This window comes from Marmota flaviventris, chromosome 10 (genome assembly GCF_047511675.1).
Source record: "Marmota flaviventris isolate mMarFla1 chromosome 10, mMarFla1.hap1, whole genome shotgun sequence".
Taxonomy (NCBI): Eukaryota; Metazoa; Chordata; class Mammalia; order Rodentia; family Sciuridae; genus Marmota; species Marmota flaviventris.
Genome location: NC_092507.1, coordinates 106,473,397 through 106,492,242, shown reverse-complemented (window position 1 = coordinate 106,492,242; position 18,846 = coordinate 106,473,397). Strand labels below are relative to the sequence as shown.

General features: G+C 46.9%; 1 protein-coding gene across 1 annotated transcript in view; it reads left to right on the top strand.

Annotated features, from left to right (window-relative positions):
• The first annotated feature begins 3,575 nt into the window (after positions 1-3,575).
• The window catches only part of Ngf (nerve growth factor), a 48,937-nt gene continuing 33,666 nt past the window's right edge, over positions 3,576-18,846 (top strand). Inside the window, exon 1 of the mRNA XM_027940297.2 lies at positions 3,576-3,605. The gene's annotated coding sequence lies outside the window, so the exon portion shown is untranslated. The remainder of the gene's footprint in view (positions 3,606-18,846) is intronic.

The window sequence follows — 18,846 nt, the reverse complement described above, 5'->3', positions numbered from 1 at the left end:
TGTCGTTGAAGAAAAATATCCGTTCCGTAGAGGGAAGGGGAGGGGAGGAAGATGGAAACCATATTGCAGGAATTTAAGGGAAGCCAAGGAAATGGTAGATGTAGATCACTTTGCTGAGGAAATTGATGGTGAAATGAAGTTGAGAAACCTAGTAGCTGGGCCAGCAGCATCTATAAGAGAGGGAACACATACAAATGAAAGGGAGGGAATGAGGAGAGATGAAGAAAATGAAGATTTCACAGCCAGAGCGTGAAAGCCAGGAGCAGGTCCCAGGAGTGGGCAAAGCTGGGCCCTAAAGGAAAAGGGGTACCCCTGACTCTCGTTTCCTCCCAAGCCTTCTCCTGCAGCCTGAGGTCATCAGGTCTTCCTCTCTGCTTCCTTGAGGGAGTGTTGTAGGAATAAGACTCGCCTAGAAATTCAGAAGCCCTGCTCCTGGCGTTGACACTGGCTATTTGTACTTGGCTGAGCCTCTGTCCCTCCTAAGCCCCTGTCTCCTCATCCATAAATAAGATGGCTAGATTGATCACTTGCGAGTCCGTAACCATGTCATCTCACTAAGTGTTATGAAATATTTCCCCTTCTGAAGTTTTTCTTCACGCTGATTAGAAGGAAAAGGAGAAAGGAAATCTGAGTTACAGCTATCACTTCCTTCAGCAACTGGGATAAGATTTCCTTATTTCTCAAGTATTGCAAGCAGATCCAGTGGTCCCATGTCGTTGGTGGATCTCTGCTGAGCCTGCTGGTGTTTTAAATAGCAGGTGCACTTTGTCCTGGCTTCTGGAATGAGGGGAGGGAGAGGCAGGAGGTCTGTGCTGGGCTGAGCACTGCTGTTGATGAGACACTCAATGGCTGCAGGCTTCTGCATCCTCAGAAATAACAACAATTACTGTACACGCCACAATCTGTCCTCCAAGTCAGCAAATGCATCAGCTGCTGGTTATTTTGATACCCTGGATAAAAAGCTCTTTCGAGAAAATCTAGTACAGGAAAACATCCTCATCCTCTGCTCGTCTGCACCATTCTTTCTGGCCGCTGCCCTCTCAGCTGTTTTTCATTCCTCTAAGTGTGGTTGGTCCAGGCCTTAAGGTCCTTCTCTCAGTGACCCAGAAGAAGGACATTTCTGTTTGAATCCTTCAGGAAAGTGGAAGAGGCACAAGAAGAGACACCTGGCAATGGTTTCTGAGCCAAGGCTGGCCTGATCTGGAGCATGCTGGGAACCAATCCAGTGCGGATGGATTGTCTGACAGCCACAAATGGCTCTAGCTATTGTTGAATTCAGTAAGCACTTGCTGAGCACCTACTACATGCTAGGTCCTATGCCAGGACCTAGGGAGGAGGTGATAAACTTGGCCAGGACTGATAATCAAATCATGACTGGAACACCAGCTCTCTGACAGTAGTTACCACAGCCATCTCACAGAACCTAATACTTAGTAGGCTTTCAATAATAATCTTTAGATGTTTCTGTTTGTTGTTTACATATTCTTATTTACTCAAGATCCTTCAAAATCAAGAGCAGAAAGAGATCTAGTTAGGAATGGAAAGAAACTTTTATTAAACCAACATGTGCCATAAGAATATGATCAACAATTTGGGGGTGGGGAATCTGTGCTTAGATTCTGCTTACTTCATTTTTCAATTTCCCTCTTACATACCACATAAAAAAGAACCACAAGTGCCTCCAATCCTTTTGTTCTTCTGGGTGACACCACAAGGACACATACAAAAGCTTTGCATCCAATAACCAAATTCTGTTATTCTGAAATTTTAAATTTCATGCCCAAGTTTTCAGGCAGTTATTATGTAAGAGCAGGAGTTGGCACTTTCCAAAAAAAATTTATCTATGACATGAATGATGAATGAATTTGTCCTATTGTCCGGAAATCCCTTTGTTTAATTGGCAATGATAAATTTCCTAGTAGACCACCATGACTATGATGTCACTTTTGCAGAAAGGGCCATTTAAGGTGTTCACTGTCCTCTTGCCCTCAGATGATGGCGGAGTTCATCCACCAGCCTGTATCTAACCAAACCAGATGTGGACTTCATAAAGCTACAGCTGATTTCCAACTCCAGGGCTTCTCTCCTTTTCCAGAGCAGGATGGAGTGGGAAAGAATAAAAGGGATGAATGGGGCCAAAGATGAAAATAGAAAAAGTTGAGACCTCAGACCAATCTGCATCCAGGAAGTTGGAAGTATCTAGGCAGGGTTTATCTTGTTCAAACACCACAGGGTAAGGGACCACCTAGCATTTGTAACACAGCATGAATCCTGTGCCTCCTCAAATCCCAGCATCAGGAAGGACACCCTTTTTCAGGGTTACACTGGCATGGTGTCAACAGCAATGGGGAGACTCAGTGCTCCACTCTCCCTCTTCACCAATCTCCCACTTTCTTTCCTCCCTAGTGTCATCCACACAGGGTATAGGGCCTTTGCCAAAGGAAGAAGTGAAGATATCCTGCAAGTCCAAGCTGGGAAGGAGTACAAGGTGAAAATTTTCAAAGACCCTAGAAGGTTACTTCAGTTATTGATACACATTCGGTGGAATATCTGACTGTAGATTTATTTCTGCTTTGCTGGTTTGGGGCTGGAGCAGAAGGGCAGACCTGAGTCAAGCTCTGAATCTACTAAACCCAAGAAACCTTGGAGGAGATCCCACCTCACTCAAGGTGGGCACAGTGGGAATATAAGGGATTGGGTAGGGGCTAGGGTGGACCAGAAGTCTTGCTCACAGTCAGTGTGGGCTTACAGACCTTTTGCAAAATTGATGACAACTGTGGACCCTAGAACCAGGAAAAAAAAATGCAAGCATCATGTACAGACATATATATTCACCCAAGGGATCAGGGACTCTGGAAAGCTTAAGTTAAGGCCGACGGGGAGTGGGGTAGAGGTATCCTGACGCCTAAAGTCCTATGCAGAGTGACCCCAAGCCCAACTCGCCCCTACCTGGGAGCCTTCTAGCTGATTCAGGTTCTCAGAGCCGCCGCCCTCTCGTGTCAGAAAAGTCCTGGCACCTGACTCTCACAGAGCTCCCCTGGGTGCTCCTTTAGCTCACTCAGACCTGCAGGGAGCAGGTGATGTGCGGGGCACCCTGAGCAACACAGGGCAAACCCAGGACGAAGGAGGAGAAGGAGGCTGGCAAGGCATGGGGCAGGGCGGGGAGATGAGGGGAACTCAGAGCAAGTCCGCCCAGCCCCAGTCTGCTGACCCATCTGCATCGGGGGCTAGCACTCTCTTGGTGCCCCAGAAAATCCCCGTGCGGGCTTTGGGCGCGCTGCCCTTCCGACTCGGATTCGTTTCCCTTTGCCCGCTGGAGGTCTGAATCTTTCCCTGGTTGGTCGGGCCCCCCTCCTGGTAGCTGCGGATCTCCAATCCCCAGGACCCCCTACAGCCAGGCATCTCCGCCCAGCCACGGCAGGTGCGGGGCTGGGGGTGGGGGCGGGGTGGGGAGGGGAGGGGTAGGGTGGGGTGGGGGGGAGGATTTGGAGCGAGTGTGACTCAGGAGACCGGGAGGAGGGGCTAAAAACATTGAAGAAGCCTGTTTCAGCAGCTTCACGCTCCGGCACAGCAGAGAGCGCTGGGAGCCGGAGGGGAGCGCATCGGTGAGTCAGGCTGCCCTGAACCGAGAGGGGTGCAGCGAGGGCGCCGGCGACGGCGCCGGCGGGCCGGGGTGGCTGGGCTTCCCAGGAGAGTATGCATGGATCCTGGTCTGGCTAGATCTCAGGGGACCTCCCCAAGCTCCCGCGGGCTGAAATGCACCCCCTGAAAATAATGTCCCGAAGTGGGTGTCGGGGCGCGAGACCCTCGGTGGGGAGGCGAGTCCAAGGAAGCACCGCTTACTGTGGTCGTGGAATTCCCAGTCCCAGGAGAGCTGGGAGTCTGGTAGGCACCCCTAGCGCCTGCAGAAGCCGCAAAGCTGTGCTAGGGAGGACTAGCTCGCGGGTTAGAAAAGAACTGCGCGCAAGTGAGAAAGAGCAAATGAGCACGGAGAGAAGGGATGCGCGCGCTGGCTGCAAGCTGGCGGGGGCTGGCGGACTGGTGGCCAGCGCTGCGGAGGGCGAGTGTACAACACGCGCGGGCTGGGGAATGCGCCAAGTCGGGAAAGTGCTACGTTGCCCCTAGATGAGGGGACGAGACGGGTAGAGCGTGTTAGACTTGGTGAAGGGAATGGAACGTGAGTTTCGGAACTCCTCCGCGTGTTGCGAGAGGAATGGAAGTAGCGATTGTGGGACCCGGGATTGACATAAGAAGCTTGCGCGCCAAACGCAGGGTCCGACATGCTAAGGCCCTGCACGGAATCTGCTGGATATCCGCAGCTCGAAGTCGCCGAAGTTTAATCCTGCTACTTGGGTCTTACGCTTTATGCTTTACCTCCAAAAGTCTACTGCTAGGTGTGGGAGAAGCTGGCACCCAGGGTTGGGGCGGGCAGCGCCTTGGGTTCAGGAGAAGGCTGTAGAGGAGACAGAGAGGACTTGGGGGTCAGGGAGCTGGAACTTTGAGTCAATGTAAACAAGCAAGCGGCTGAGCTCCATTTGATTACAATGATTACACACACACACACACACACACACACACAATCTCTGAGATTCTTATGGAAGGTGTTTTCTGCTTGAACTTTCTTGTCTCCTATGACTTGAGAGATTAAAAAAAAAAAAAAAAGAGTCTGCTTGCCAGGCTGGTTTTTCCAAGTAGTTCCAGGCTGGAAGTTGTAACAGTTTGAAGGATAATTTATGGGTGTTTCGTGTATTAAAGTGTATTAGAGCAAAGCCTTTTGGGTGCTGTGGGTATTAAGGAAAACTTAGTGCACGTTCCCAGCTGGAAACCAAAATAGTGCTCTCCTGGGTGTCTCTGCCCCATCTGTCATCTGAAGCCAATGGAAATCCTGGAGAAAAGGCACTTGATTAATTGTCCTGCCTCCATCCTCTGAACAGTGCCAGTCCCCTCCACCCCATACATACATGACCAGTTTCATTCTGCAAATTCAGCAATGGCAGTGAAGGACCCACCAGGAGCTTGTCTCCAGGTCTTCCAACTCTTGAAATTGTCATAAAAGTGTACTGGGCGGGGGTGGGGGGGGACTGTTTCTCCTTTTCAAAGCAATACAGAAGGGTAGCAGCTGTTGGTCCCTGCCATCCCTTTTTGCCCTGTGTTTACATTTTTCTAGAATGTCTGAAACTTTCCTTCTCTGCAGAGTCACAAAAGAAAGGCTACATTAGACCTGATGGGTTCCTTCTGTTGAATAAGTCAGGTGTCAACTTTAATGACCTAAATGCTAATTCACAGTGGGCATTATACCCAGAGGTTCAGAGGGGACTTGCAGATGAGGGTGAGAGTAGTCTGGGGGCTGACATTGGCCCAGCCAACAATGACTAGCAGAAGAAATGAATGTCCCTCTTTTTGGTAGTTGGAAGGAGATGGAATTAGTGTCACATTCTGTCACACCGTTACACTGCTCTTTTCTCAACCTTTTTATACATTGTTAAGCCTGAAAGAGAAAATCTATCAGGGGGCACTGCAAATGGGAGACCAAGGTCTCTGAGGGACACTTGATTTGACAGAACTGTAAGAGTACCTCTGAAGATTTTATAGCTAGCAGCTGGAGCCGCTGCTGTCCTTGGGCAGCCATCTTACCCTAAAGTAGACCAGGCTTCCAGAGAGTTGGCGAATTGGGCCTACTCAGGACAATCATCCAGTGCTGATGGCTCTTTCCCTTCTTTTAATGCTTAGCAAGGAAGGAGGCCCTATTGCCTACCCCATTACTCCCCCGCCCCAAGGGCCGGTAGGCCCAAGGTGAGGTTCCACACTACCATTTTTTTTCAGGAAGAAATCTGAAGGGGGCCCAACTGCCGACATCAGCAGGGAGAGTTGGGCATGGCAGGGCAGGGCTAGAGCCTGGGGGAAGTTTCTCATCATTACTAAGATTAAACTGATGAGCAAAATGCCACTTTACTTTTCTTTCTTTCTTTTTTTTTTTTTTATTGGTTGTTCAAAACATTACAAAGCTCTTGACATATCATATTTACTTTTCAACGAGTGCTGAGCGGAACTGCACTGGTGGAGCGCACTTCATCAGAGCTTAGAGAAACTACCCAGAGATAGGGCCACTGCTCTTCTCCACTGGGCATGCAGTAGGGCCAAGGCCCAGACCCCAACAGATAGCAACACCAGAGTGAGGCCCAGGGGCCCAGCCATTTACCTTCTGCCAGTGGGAACTCATAGGGACTTCACGGTCCATCGCAGGCCTTGGAGACCTTTGCAGGCAGCAAATACTCTGTACTCTCAAGAAACAGCGGAAGGTCTGCTAAGGGTGTGCATCAAATTCCTGGATGTCTGTGAGCATACACCCATGTTCCCAGAAAGTGTCTGTTTCTTTGACTGGCATCTCTAATCTTGCAGACTGCCAGGTGTCAGACTTGGCCAGGCCCAAGAAATCAGTGGAAGGGGGTATCGACTATTAGTTTCAGAGAACACTGTTTGGTGGCATCAGGCAAATAAATGAGAATGAAAGACCCTTCCACAACCCATTCCCTGGGGACCTTGCTTCCTGATAGGAGGGTGAGGGTGACAGTTGAGATCCTGATTCCAAATGGCAGTTTGACGAGGATAACTCCCCCACCCACAGGCCAATGTGCAAATAGAGAAATTGAGGCTGTGGGTCATTGGCCTTTCACTTGGGTGTGCCCCGGCACGGAAATATCCCTGTTTGAACTAAGGAGAATAGACCTTCAGCCACAAAGTTTAACCAAGACCAGAAAAATGAGAACATACCATAGAGGAGAGGGGTTTTTTTTGTGGTTCAGTATGTTTTCATTGCTCTTCTGTGGGCTACATTACATGCTTTTGAGGAGTTTCTATAGACTGTTAGTCTTAGACTGGAGCTTAACAGGAATCAGATTACAAAGTTGAGATGATCTCTTGATATTTTCCTCCTGTATTTTGGGCAAACTTCCCATGGTGGTTTATATAAACGGGTGGAAAGTCATTGGGGCAACTTGAGCAAGTCCCTAAATTACTCAGGAAATCTATGAGACCAGTGGATTGATTTAATATTGTTTCTCCATGGGACCGTTGACATCTCACGGCAATTCTTGGTTAAGTGCGATCAATCTACACAGCACAGAAAGTGTAGTACCTATCCCCATCTCACCTACTGAATGTCAGATGTCATCGTGATAGCCAAGCATGCCCCCATAAAAGGCTAACTGCTTGTTAATTAAAGATACTGCTGCTCCCAGTTGAGAATTCCCTTGAAAATGATCAAAAAAGGCCTTTCTTCTTGGCCTGGTACTAGGTCCCTGAATTGTGATTTCCAAAGTCCAGATCCTGTCAAGTGTCACTCTTTACCTTCTGTGAGTAGAATTTTACTACAAATAACCCACAGGAAAAATAATCCAAAGAGTGTGTGTGTGTGGAGGGGGACTGGGGTATCAGAGCATGGCAGCTTCCTTCTCTGCCATATGCTATTAAAAACACAGGCAGACTGCCTGCCCCGGGAGTCCCCAGCACCAGGAGGAAATCCTCTCCTTTGCTAAATGGATCATATTCTGGCACCAGGAGATCTTTCCCCTGAAGCAGAACCCCACCACGACCCTCAGCCCTGACAGCATTTAATACAACGTGAGTACATATTGATACCAAATAATACAACTGTACCCAAGCTGCAAAATAAATGAGAATCAATACATGACAGTTGATAGAAAAAAATGCTGCACTAGTGGGGTGGTGCTTGCAGCACTGGGTTTATTTTCAAATAGAACAGCTTATGTTATCCTCATCTCTTCCCCCAGAATGTCACTAGGGGACCAAAAGAAAAAGAAAAAACCAGAATCACTTGTTTACTTATAGTGTAAAGGTATGAAGGGAATAATATCTATGGGAGGTATTATAGGAACATGTCCTGGCTGCTCACTCCCAAATCATTAGAAGTAGGAGATGAAAATCAATGCAGGGTCAAGGCTATCAGAGCTTGGAGCTAGTTCCTAGTGGTAATCCTGTCCCTCTGCCAAGAAGGAGGAGGAGGAGGAGGAGGAGGAGGAGGAGGAGGAGGAGGAGGAGGAGGAGGAGAAAAAATGGATGCAGGAGATATAAGGAAGTGCCCAAATGAGGCTGGTCTAATGACAAAAATCTGTGAAGTGGGACTAGCTACAATGCTTTTTGAATTGCCCAAGAGTTTGACCAACCTCTTTCACGTGTGGGAAGTCTTTTTTATTACTAGTAGTATTAGTCAGAGTCAGACAGCCAGAAAACTTCCCTGAAAATTCACCGCTAGGCAAAGCAGCCGGAGAGGTTTTGGCACTGCCTATGTGGCTTCTGCAGGTGGAGAACCCTGCAAGGGGAGGGATCTGGCTATGAGGTCAATGGGAACAAACAGCCTAAATATTGCACAGAAGCCATTCCATGCTGGGCAGTTATGATCCACTAGTTTTGGAATCATTTCCCAGTAACCACAGGTATTTGCTATCTGGTACAGACCAACTGATTTTCCTGTTTCCCTTGGCTGTTCCTTCACTAGCAAGGCTTGGTGGTATTTATCTCCTTCCCACTGCATGCTGTTCTTCCATGAGCCCAGGGAGGACTGTCCATTCTGAGGGAAGCCTCCTCAAGAACCCAGCTCTTGCTCAGGGAGGGGGAAGCATTCTGTTCTCAGTTCCTCGTCACTGCGCGGATCACAACCCTAGTTTCTCATAAGGTGACTTGCATTTCTTTCTTGCTCAGCCTGGTGAAATGGCAACCTATTTTTGGATCTGAGCAGACCTGGCTCAGAGATCAGCAGACTGAGGTATACTACCTTGTCATTGTAAACAACCACGTGTCGAACCTCCACAGTGTGTGGGAGATGCCAAGGGGGGCAGGCTCCCTGTGGATGGAGGTGATGTGTCAACCAAAAAAATAAAAATAGAAAAAAAAAATAGTAAGATTTTAAAAAGGGAGAGGTCATACTGGGTTCTAACTGCCTGAAAGATGCTAGACTAGATAAGTAGGGAGAAAGGAGACAGCATTACCAGCAGAGCAGAGCAGACACCCAGGTGGGCGGCTCCTGGACCCAGTTCCTTATCTCACAACAAGGCTACAGTAGTGCCTACGCTGGCAATCTGACTGTGTGCCACAGGTGAGCTGATGTGGGCAGAACACTGCGAGGGCTGGGCTAAGAAGGCACCAAACAAACACTTCCTTACCTGGTGCTTTTCCTTGGTGGGGCTGATCCAAGGGCAGTTTCCTTCATGGTCCCTTCACTAAAGGGACCATGACAACATCTTTGTATGTCTCAGTGTATATAAAACTTTGCTGCATTCAAACAAGAAATCTTTTCTGTTGATACTGAAGTCTTCTCTAGGAACTTACTCACCTCTATTTTGACCTTCTGTAATTAACATTCTCACTTGGATGGAATTTCAGCCCAACGTTTCATCTCCCGAATTATGTTTGCCTCATAACATCCCAGCAAAAGGAGACTTGGGGGGTATTTCGCCTGTAATTTTTTATTTGGGGGGCAAACGTCTCCTCAGACTTTTCTGTCAGCAATGTTAATCAGTGCTCGAGAATGGCAGCTTTCAGAGTGATTTGGTTCTCTTCCCTACATAACAACCCCTCTGTGTCTTTAGAATTGTTGAGTATCTTGCCATGTTGACTAGAAAAGGAAAGAGGGAGGAATTGAAATACTACGGTGACAGGGCACATACTCCCCCAGACTCAGCCATGGGTGAGCAGCAGCTGTTGAACTGTAAAGAACCCGTGATCCCTGCCCTGCAGGGGAGGTTGGTTCCCCATATAGCTACCAGGCTACCAGGTTGATTTCCTTCTCTCAATTAGCATTTTTATTAATGCACTAGGGAGTTGGGTCATGCTGGGGAACTCACAATATAATTCTGGATCCTTTTCCTTCTTGAGTTTGCTCAAGAACTCAAACTAAACTTGCTTCAGAGGCTCAGCCGATCATATGCACAAGCAAGGCCATAGCCTGGTAGGGACAGTGGAAGCTAGAAGTGACATGCCCCATTGAAAGGGGACAGGCCATCCGCTGCTTTGCAGTGTTGTAGGTCTAGTGTGGCTGAGTTGACAACTGTTCAAAAGTAAGTCAAAATTTTGAGTTTGAATATGTAATTTCTTTACTTTCAAAACATCAGTTACCGTTCAAACAAAACCTATGTGGGTGATTTTTTTTTTTATCTTCTTACCTAGATTAATACTCTTGGAGAAAATTGCCAAGAAATAGCTGAAGAAGTGCTAACTTTGTATGGCCCCAAGAACTCTAAGAAGTGAGAGGCTTGAATGACCAGGAGACCTCTAGGAAAGCTTCATGTGTGTGTGTGTGTGTGTGTGTGTGTGTGTGTGTGTGTCGGGGTGGGGGGATATCTTGCAGGTGGGTAGGATATTCTAGAAGTCTTGGCACCAAATCAGTTGGAACTGCCTTTCAATTCAAGTTGTGCCTTTTATTAACTGTATGACCACATATTCAATCCCAGTAAACCTCAGTTTCTTCATCTAGGAAAGTGAATCAGAATGCTGACTTCAGAAGGCAACTGTGAAGGGGAGGGGAGAAAATGCCAGAAAACCCTTGCTACAATCTGGAATATGTCAAATGCCCAGGAAGCCTTAGCTCTGTGTGCAGTGCTAGTCAGCTGAGAGGGGTTGTGGCCATCCCAGAGGGCAGCAACCTCTGGCCCTTTATTCACACTGCTGTTTTTGAACCTTGCCTACAGCTGTCTCTCAAGGACTTGGGCCTCTTTTGCTTTTTCTGCTGCAGGAAAAGCACAGAAGCCTGGGTTATTTCCTTTCCTGCTTCTCCCCAAGGCCTGTGGCCACTTGCCCGCTTGTCCTCAGAATCCCACCCTTGAAAACCTGACCCGGACCACAGGAGAAAAACACAACCAGTAAGAAGGAGAAGTGCTCTGGGAGGCTGTATAGACATGCACGGCAAATATTTAAAGAATTCTTAGGAATAAAAAAAAAATATATTTGTAAATCTGGATTTTTTCATGAGGACATCACAGGAACATGTTTTCTCAATTATCGTGCACATTGCTTGGAGTGAAGTCACTGAGTCCACGGCTTGTCGGGGCTGACTTACTCTGAGCCCTCTGGTCTGGACTTTATGACCTAAATCAGATTCAGCCAACCCTGCCACTGCCCCTAGTTGTCAAACGAAAATTGTCCCCAAGCCCTAAACCGGGGTGGAGACATATACACTCCCCTGAAAAGCAATCTAATTTCAGGTCCTGGTTGTACTCACCAAAAATTGAGAAAGACACTTCCACTCTTGATGGTGCATTGATAGAGTCCCAAAATCCTTTGCATTTCTCTTTTCCTTTAGAGTTGATTGTTAGATGGTGGCTGTGCACTGCCCATCAGGGCAGATGAATTTGCTAGGTTCCAAAAGCAGAGAAAATAGTTTCTTTTGCAAAAGCACACATCAACTGCCTAAAATATTACCAGTCCGTGCCTGACATCAGCGATTATGTTCTCTGGATGGATTCCTGGATTGACTCTTTTCCAAGCAAATGGCTTCGTCAGATATTTGCAATATTTCTGAAATATTTTATTAGTGATGTCCCCTCACCAGAGGGATGATCCACGGTACACAGTGAGAAAGTGCACCTCAGAAGCAAGATGCTGCCTAGGATCTGCAGTAACTTTTGTTCTGGAAGCATCTGTGACCTCCTCTGTGCAGTGAGACTAATTACTCCCCCATAGATACAGCTATTGTGTGGACTAAGTGGCAAAGATGTATGAAGTGCTGGATACTAGGCCTGCCACCAAGGAGGCCCTAGCCAGGGAAGCTGCTCTGGTCATCCGTCTTTAATTCCTATTCCTCTTCCTCCTCTTCTTCTTCCTCCGCCTTCCTCTTTTTCTCCTCCTCCTCTCCCATTTCTCCCTCCTTCCCCTCCACCTCTTCCTTCTCCCATTTGCTTTCTCAGTGACTGTTCAACTTCATTACAACTCGGACTTCCCTCCGTGTTTTTATCCCTGAGTTTTGCTTTTCTTTGACAAACTCAGCAAAGAAGAAACAACGATCTGATTTTGTCTTTGGCCCCACTTTCTCCACCCTCTTTCTCCCATTTCTTGTTTGCAGGGCCCTCTTTCTGCCATCCTCTTCCCTACACACGACCATGACAGTGATTGTCCAGGGGGCACAAAGCATCCTTCTCTCTGCTACTAGATTCTGTCACAGGGTTATTGTGGCCTTTCTTGGCCTTGTCACGGAATCTGGATAAATGCTTTGGTGCTAGTGTGGATGCAGTGGCTCCTGTTCCCAGAAGATCATATCCTTTCCCCTCAGTATATTTTTCTAAGGACTGTGGAGCCAAGATATTATTAAAATGTTGATATCATAAAAATTCTAAAGAAGTTCCTGCCCAGTGCAGAGAACTAACAATTTCTGGGGAGTGAGGCTTTGGGCTACCCCATTGTGGAGCGTTTACATTTCTTTCCTGAGTAGCTTCAGGGCTCTTAATGTGACACTAGAACTGACACCTTTAGATAAATCAAGCCCCCATCCTAACTCCAGCCAAGGGGCAGTCTGTCACTGACCTCAGCTGTTCTGTTTCTGGTGGAGGGCACATGAAAGGGTGACCCACACCAAGATTCTACAAAAGGGCCACAAAGGTGACATGGCCCAATTTCCTTGAGAGCCTGGCTAATGTAGCCCTGAAGACAGATCAGTGATGACAGACTGCCTGGCTCTTTGTTCCCAGGGAAGCTTTCGCACCCCCTTCTTCTGTAGCTCTCTGGCTCCCCTGGGGCTCATTCCAACTCTCTTCTAGTAAAATGCCCTCCCTCTGGGCTCCATTTTCACTAAAACTCAAAGAGGATTATTTGTGACATCTCCTCAAATGCTGAATTCCTGCCCAGACCAAACATTGCTCTTTCCAGGCAGTCCCCAATTCTCTATTTAAGGTTGCAGGACAAAGGGACAGAAGGAAAGAAAATGGACCCGGCTTGAAAGGTACTTTCCCCCTCCACAAGACTGTCCTTTCTCCCCTCACCACCCACACGCTACTCACTGCAGAGCTAATGTCCCAGACCAGTGCTCTTTTTAAATGACATTTGTAGCCAAGAGAGATGCTTGCATCGTACAAACCCCATCTGAGCAGGTGAATACTGTTTTTTTATTAGTTGTTTTTTAGATATACATGACAGTAAGTGCATTTTGACGTATTATACGTACATGGGTTGCAACCTGTTACAATTTTGATCACATTCTTGTGGTTGAACATGATGTGGAATTGCACTGGTCGTGCATTCATATATGAGCATAGAAAAGTTATGTCTGATTCATTCTACTGTCTTTCTAATTTCCATCCTCCCTCCCTTCCCTTCATTCCCTTTTGTCTAATCCAGTGGACTTCTTTTCTTCCCTCCACCCCCGTGTTGTGTGTTAGCATCTCCACATCAGAAAGAACATTGGGCCTTTGGTTGTGGGGGAATTGTACAGTGTAACTTCTTTTAGGGAAGAATGCATCATATCTCAAAAAGACAAGAACGGTTAGTCAGAGGAATAGGTGGGAACTATTGAGCCAAGCCTGGGGGAGGCCGAGTGGACTGCTCACCAGTCAGTAAAGAGATGTTCACATTCATTGCCCCTGCACCTGTGTTTTAGTAAAAAGCAAATGCTGACTTGTTTCTTTTTCTGTGCCCAAAAGGGGAGGAAAAGTGCATTTCCACCCTTTCTTCAACTTGCAATGACAAATGGAATCAGTTACCCCCAGAAGCAACACACCACCCAGAATGTTCCTTAAGCATGAAACGAATGACCTCTCTTTTCATCTGGGTTACAGAGTTGTTTCTGGGCTTCCACAGGCAAAGTGTGAACGCTGGGCGATGTTTTTATTTTTCTTGTTGAAGAGGTCAGACACCAAAGTCTGACTCCAGATTTCATGCCCATGTGTCAGCATCTCTTTATCTTGGAAATGAAAGAAAATATTTTAGGGGTGGGGTTTTTAAGTGCTGTTGTTTTTGAATTTTTCCAAAAAAAAAAAAAAAAAGAACAAGACGCTTCAGAAAGCAGGGGGCTTAATCAAGCAATAAAGCAACAAATACATCTCAAAATATAAATACATCTCGTATAATATGTCAAAATGCACATACCTTCCACTCACTTCAACTTCTTCAATAATTTGGACCGATTACAGAATTTTGACTGGCAACACGGTTGCTTGGAAAATTTCCACAAACCTGTCTAAAGCTATTTCTTTTATGTACTAGGAAAGGTGTTCCACAAGAAAGAAAAATAGTAAGTCAGATGTAGATTATTCCAATTCAACAGCACTTAGATTTAGGGGATGAGGGTGTTTCTCAGAATGACTGGATTGCTATCTGTATGACTTGGGAAAATTACAGAAACTCTGAGCCTCTGCATCCTGATCCGCAGAGTGAAAATAAAAATATTTACCTGCATACCTAATTGGGACTTGCACTGAGTATGGCTGATGGCTGGGAAGACACCTGGGGTGTAAATATAGAAGGCTGGATGTGAAGACCTAGACAAGGAGTGGGAGACTCCAGGTGTTTGTCCTGGCTCTGCCCACGGTTGGGAGAGGGACTTTGACAGTCACATGCCCCAGATGAGTGGCTGCCCATCCCAAATGCTGGAGCAGATGTTGAAGCACTTACAGAAGCCAGGGCAGAAACCAGGTGTTCTGCTGTGGTCAGGATGGAGGCCTGTGCCAGGCGCTGAGCAGGCCCCTGTGAGGCAGCAAGCAGCCAAGGGCACTGTGGAGGCAGCAGGCATGTGCAATGAGACTCATCGGGTTTCTAGGCCCAGAGGCAGCACAAGGCAGAGGCAGGCTATAAAATTGGACTCCTAGCACGTACTCCTTAGTGCTAAGCTTAAAAGAGGTGACTTTTGCTTTGTTGTTCAGTTGTCCAAAACATGGGTATGGTACTCATCTAAGGCAGATGTTACAACAATGACAGGATACCTCGTGACACACAGTGCTCCCAATGTCCCTTCACCCTCATGGGTCCACAACATCCTCTGTATCTTCTAGATCATTCTCTTCTTGAATGACCTCATCTTCCCTGGACATGAAATATGACTTAAGGTTCTGGGTGTGTTTCCATTCTCGACCTCTCCCCGGGGCCCCCTGGCTCTTACATTGTCCTGGCATGTCTGCTCGGAGATCTAGAGTGGACTTCTCAAATTTAGAGTTTTTGACCTTCAAACTACTCTTTCCCTAGTATTATTTGAGTCTTCCCCATTTTAGATAATGATATAATTATTCTCACAGAATAGTCTAGGAATCATCTTTGATTCTACCTTCCTGCTCGTCTTTCATATTTAGTTCACCAATGAGTTTTTTGCCTTCACCCTCAAAATATGTCCGGAACCCAGTGGCTTCTCACCACCTCCTACTGCCTCTTTTGTGCAAACTGCGGTCACCTCCTTACCTGAATCTCCCCCAGACCTGCCTGCTTCCCCTCTTTTTCGTTGTTGTTAATTACAGATTTTATTCTCTTTCCCATTTACTGCCTCCACTCCTGTTCCCCAGCCTTTAACCCAATGGCAGCCAGAGAGTCCTTTTAAAGATGTCAGTCATGTCGTGGTATTTCCCAGCATGCGACCTCCAATGCCTTTCCACTATACAAGAATAAAATCATATTCTTGCCATGGCTTTCCTTCAGTAGGTCTTCACTAGGATCACTTTTCTCCCATGGGAACTTTGGCAATATCTGGAAACATTTTTGGTTTTCACAAGTTAAAGAGTGCTACTGGCATTTCATGTGTAGAGGCCAGGGACGCAGTAAACATCTTACAATGCACAGAACAGTCCACCACAACAAAGAAATATCTGGCTCCAAATGTCAATAGTGCCGAGAGGGAGGAGCCTGCCTTCAACGATCTGGACCCTGACTCTCTCCAGCATCTTCTATCACTCCTTGGCCTACCATGCAGCCACCAGGCTCACCTCGCTCTGCCTTCAACACACTGCCCTCCCAGCTATCCAAGGGCCTTTTCACCTGCTGCTTCCTCCATCCGGGATACTCCTACCAGACTTGCTCATGGTTAGCTTTTGCTCATCATCACTGAGATCTCTCAGGTGTTGCCTCTTGATCACCTTAAGATATTTATTTCCACCCTCACAAACCCTGACACTGAACTTCCTCACCCTGCTCGTGTGTTTCATAGTACTTAATTCTATGACTTGTTTTCTTATTTTATTGTATCTTCTACATGGAATGAAGGCAGGGAACCTGTTGGGTTCACCAAGTAGTTCACATAGTAGGAGCTCAGAAAATATTTGTCAGGTGAGTAATTCAACATGTACCTGATAGGTACGGCACAGACATGGCTTACTACAAAGGGGCCAGAAAGGAAGGGCTGCAGGATTCAGCGTCTGGGGGAAGGCATTCTTGGAGGAAGCATGGCACAGGATACAGAGTAAGTTTCTGGAGTTGCTGGTCCCTCCAGACCAGCTGGCCCTAAAGTAGAGCAGGACTTTGGGGACTGGCTTCCTCTCAAGCACATGGGCACCTGGAATGGCCCCCTTAAAGGTTAGAGTCAGCTGTGGACTGGAATATTTAGTAGGGTGGAGAGCCCAGCTAGAGGCCTAGGGATCCAAGATACGATTGGAGAAGAGTCAGGAGAGTGAACAGAAGAAGGACCAGGAAGGAGCAAGCTCAACTTAGGGTGGCTCAGGCCAGGAGTGGAGCCCAGTAGAAAAGAGCCCATATCTTCAGGGAACATCTCTAGGTTAGCTCATCTGGGCAGCAGATGGGGATGGGGGTGCTTCTACCATTGGATCTCCTGAAGCCCAGTAAAGGGGCTATTTGGACCTGGGGTACTGGGAAGGCAAATAAGGAATAAAATCAAAACCAGGCAGACAATGTGTCCTGTGCAGGCATATTGGCCTATATAGAGTTGGTGGCACATGAGATCATGGTATGAAAAATGCAGTTCTGGAATAGTCTTGATTCTAAAACACTCTGACCCATCATCCCCCATGAATCCTGCATTTCATTGAAAATCAGTCATTTCAGTAAAATCACATATAATGATGGTTAGTACCTGCCAGGTGATGGGTGGAGTTTTCCGCCCCTGCCTTCCAGGTCAGCCCTCTGTGCCATTCCTAATAATGATATTGACGTCCAAGTTTTGAGGGAGATGAAATGGGAGAATGGGGATTAGAATCACGTCTCCAAGATTCTGACTCCAAGTGATACAGATTCTGGGGTTTGTAGATCTTGGAGACCCCCCCAATAGAGACATGCCCAACCTCAGGTACAGAGCTGTGGCCTTCCCAACATCTTTTCCAAGGGATAGGGTATGGTCAGGGTCTGTGTCTTTAGGGCCACCTCAGAATAACTACTCATGACTGTGGATCGTCTTGCTGCCTGGATACTTCTGAGGAGTTGTCTACATGAGATCAGCTGGCCAACACCTCATTTTATTAGTCTGTTAATGTAGGTTTAAAGTAGCACACCTCAGAGGTAGCCAGCTTACTCCAACCTACCAAAAACATTATTATGAAAATTTACAAGGTCTAAAGAGTGATATAATGGTGATGAAATTCAGATGAGTTGGATTACCCTTATGTCTAATTTAGCCCTGACTCAGTCTATAAAAATATGGATTTTCCTGCAGACATAGTCTCATAGCTGCTGGGCACTGTGTGCCTTGCAGGGCTGGGGCAATGAGGTTGTCTGTCACTCTGCCTCAAAAATTCTAGAACACCCAGGCTGACCATCCATCCCTGAGTCTCTGAACTGCTCACATTTCTTGCTGACTTTTCATTCACAGAACCCATCTGCCAACTTGTCATCTGCCCCCCTTCAACCATTAAGTCCCCTTGTTGATATAGACAGGTTTGATGTCCTCCCACTTCTCCATGAAAACATGATATCTGAACCTTCATTCATACCAAGAAATACATGCATGATAAAGGCTCAGACTGATTGATGCTTATCCCTGGGGCAAATGCTTTTGAGCAGCCATCAAATGATCTCTGTTAAAAGGTGATAAACCACTCACAGACAAGGCGGCAAGCCAATGACTGGCCTTGGTCCTTCCTTCCTGCTAACTGCGACTTTAAATAAATGACATAAACTCCCTCTGAGTCTCAATTTCCTCAATTGTGGAACAGGAATAATAATAATATCTCCCTCATGAAATAGTGATTAAAGGAGAGAAGACATGCAATACTTAGCTCAGTACTTGGTGCATAAAAGCTGTCCAACCCATGGCAGCCATCCTCCTTATGTGAATAAAATCTTGGAAAGTAAAATCCAGACAGTAGTCAGTGAATCATGGGAATACTTTGGAGCTGGAGGTCTTTGTAAAGTGAGAGGGCAAGGGGGTGGAGTTTAAAATATGAGGAGACCCCCATGCAAGGATTGCAGGTCGATGCCATGATATCAAGGTGTGATTTCTTGTTCACTTGTGGGGTAAACCTCAGTGAAGACACCTGTAAATGGGGGTGGTAAAGTTGCTGTGATGGCTCACTATAACAATGCTTAGAAAATGGTTAACATGGCATGAGGCACATAAGCCTCAAAACATAGAACTTTCTTGTGGTTCTTGCTACTGTTATCAAGACCGGTCTTCCCCGGCTAGTTCCGCTGCCATCTCTTTGCTCTGGTCAAGCTACTACATAGGCCTAACCCGGGTTCCTAAGGCACTATTCCAGAATTTAGGCAGGAACAGTGCAGCCCCCACCCCAACAATCTCTCCCTTTTACAGGGCAATTACTAAAAGCCACTTCCACAGACTTCTGGGGACCACTCCTCACAGGTTCCACAAGACTTTGTCACGTGTAAAGGCAATGTCATGCTATGCACAGACAGGAACAGCCCCTTTCCTTTCTTATTACAAGCCTGGAATTGATCCCTCCGGGCTCTCAGACCTCA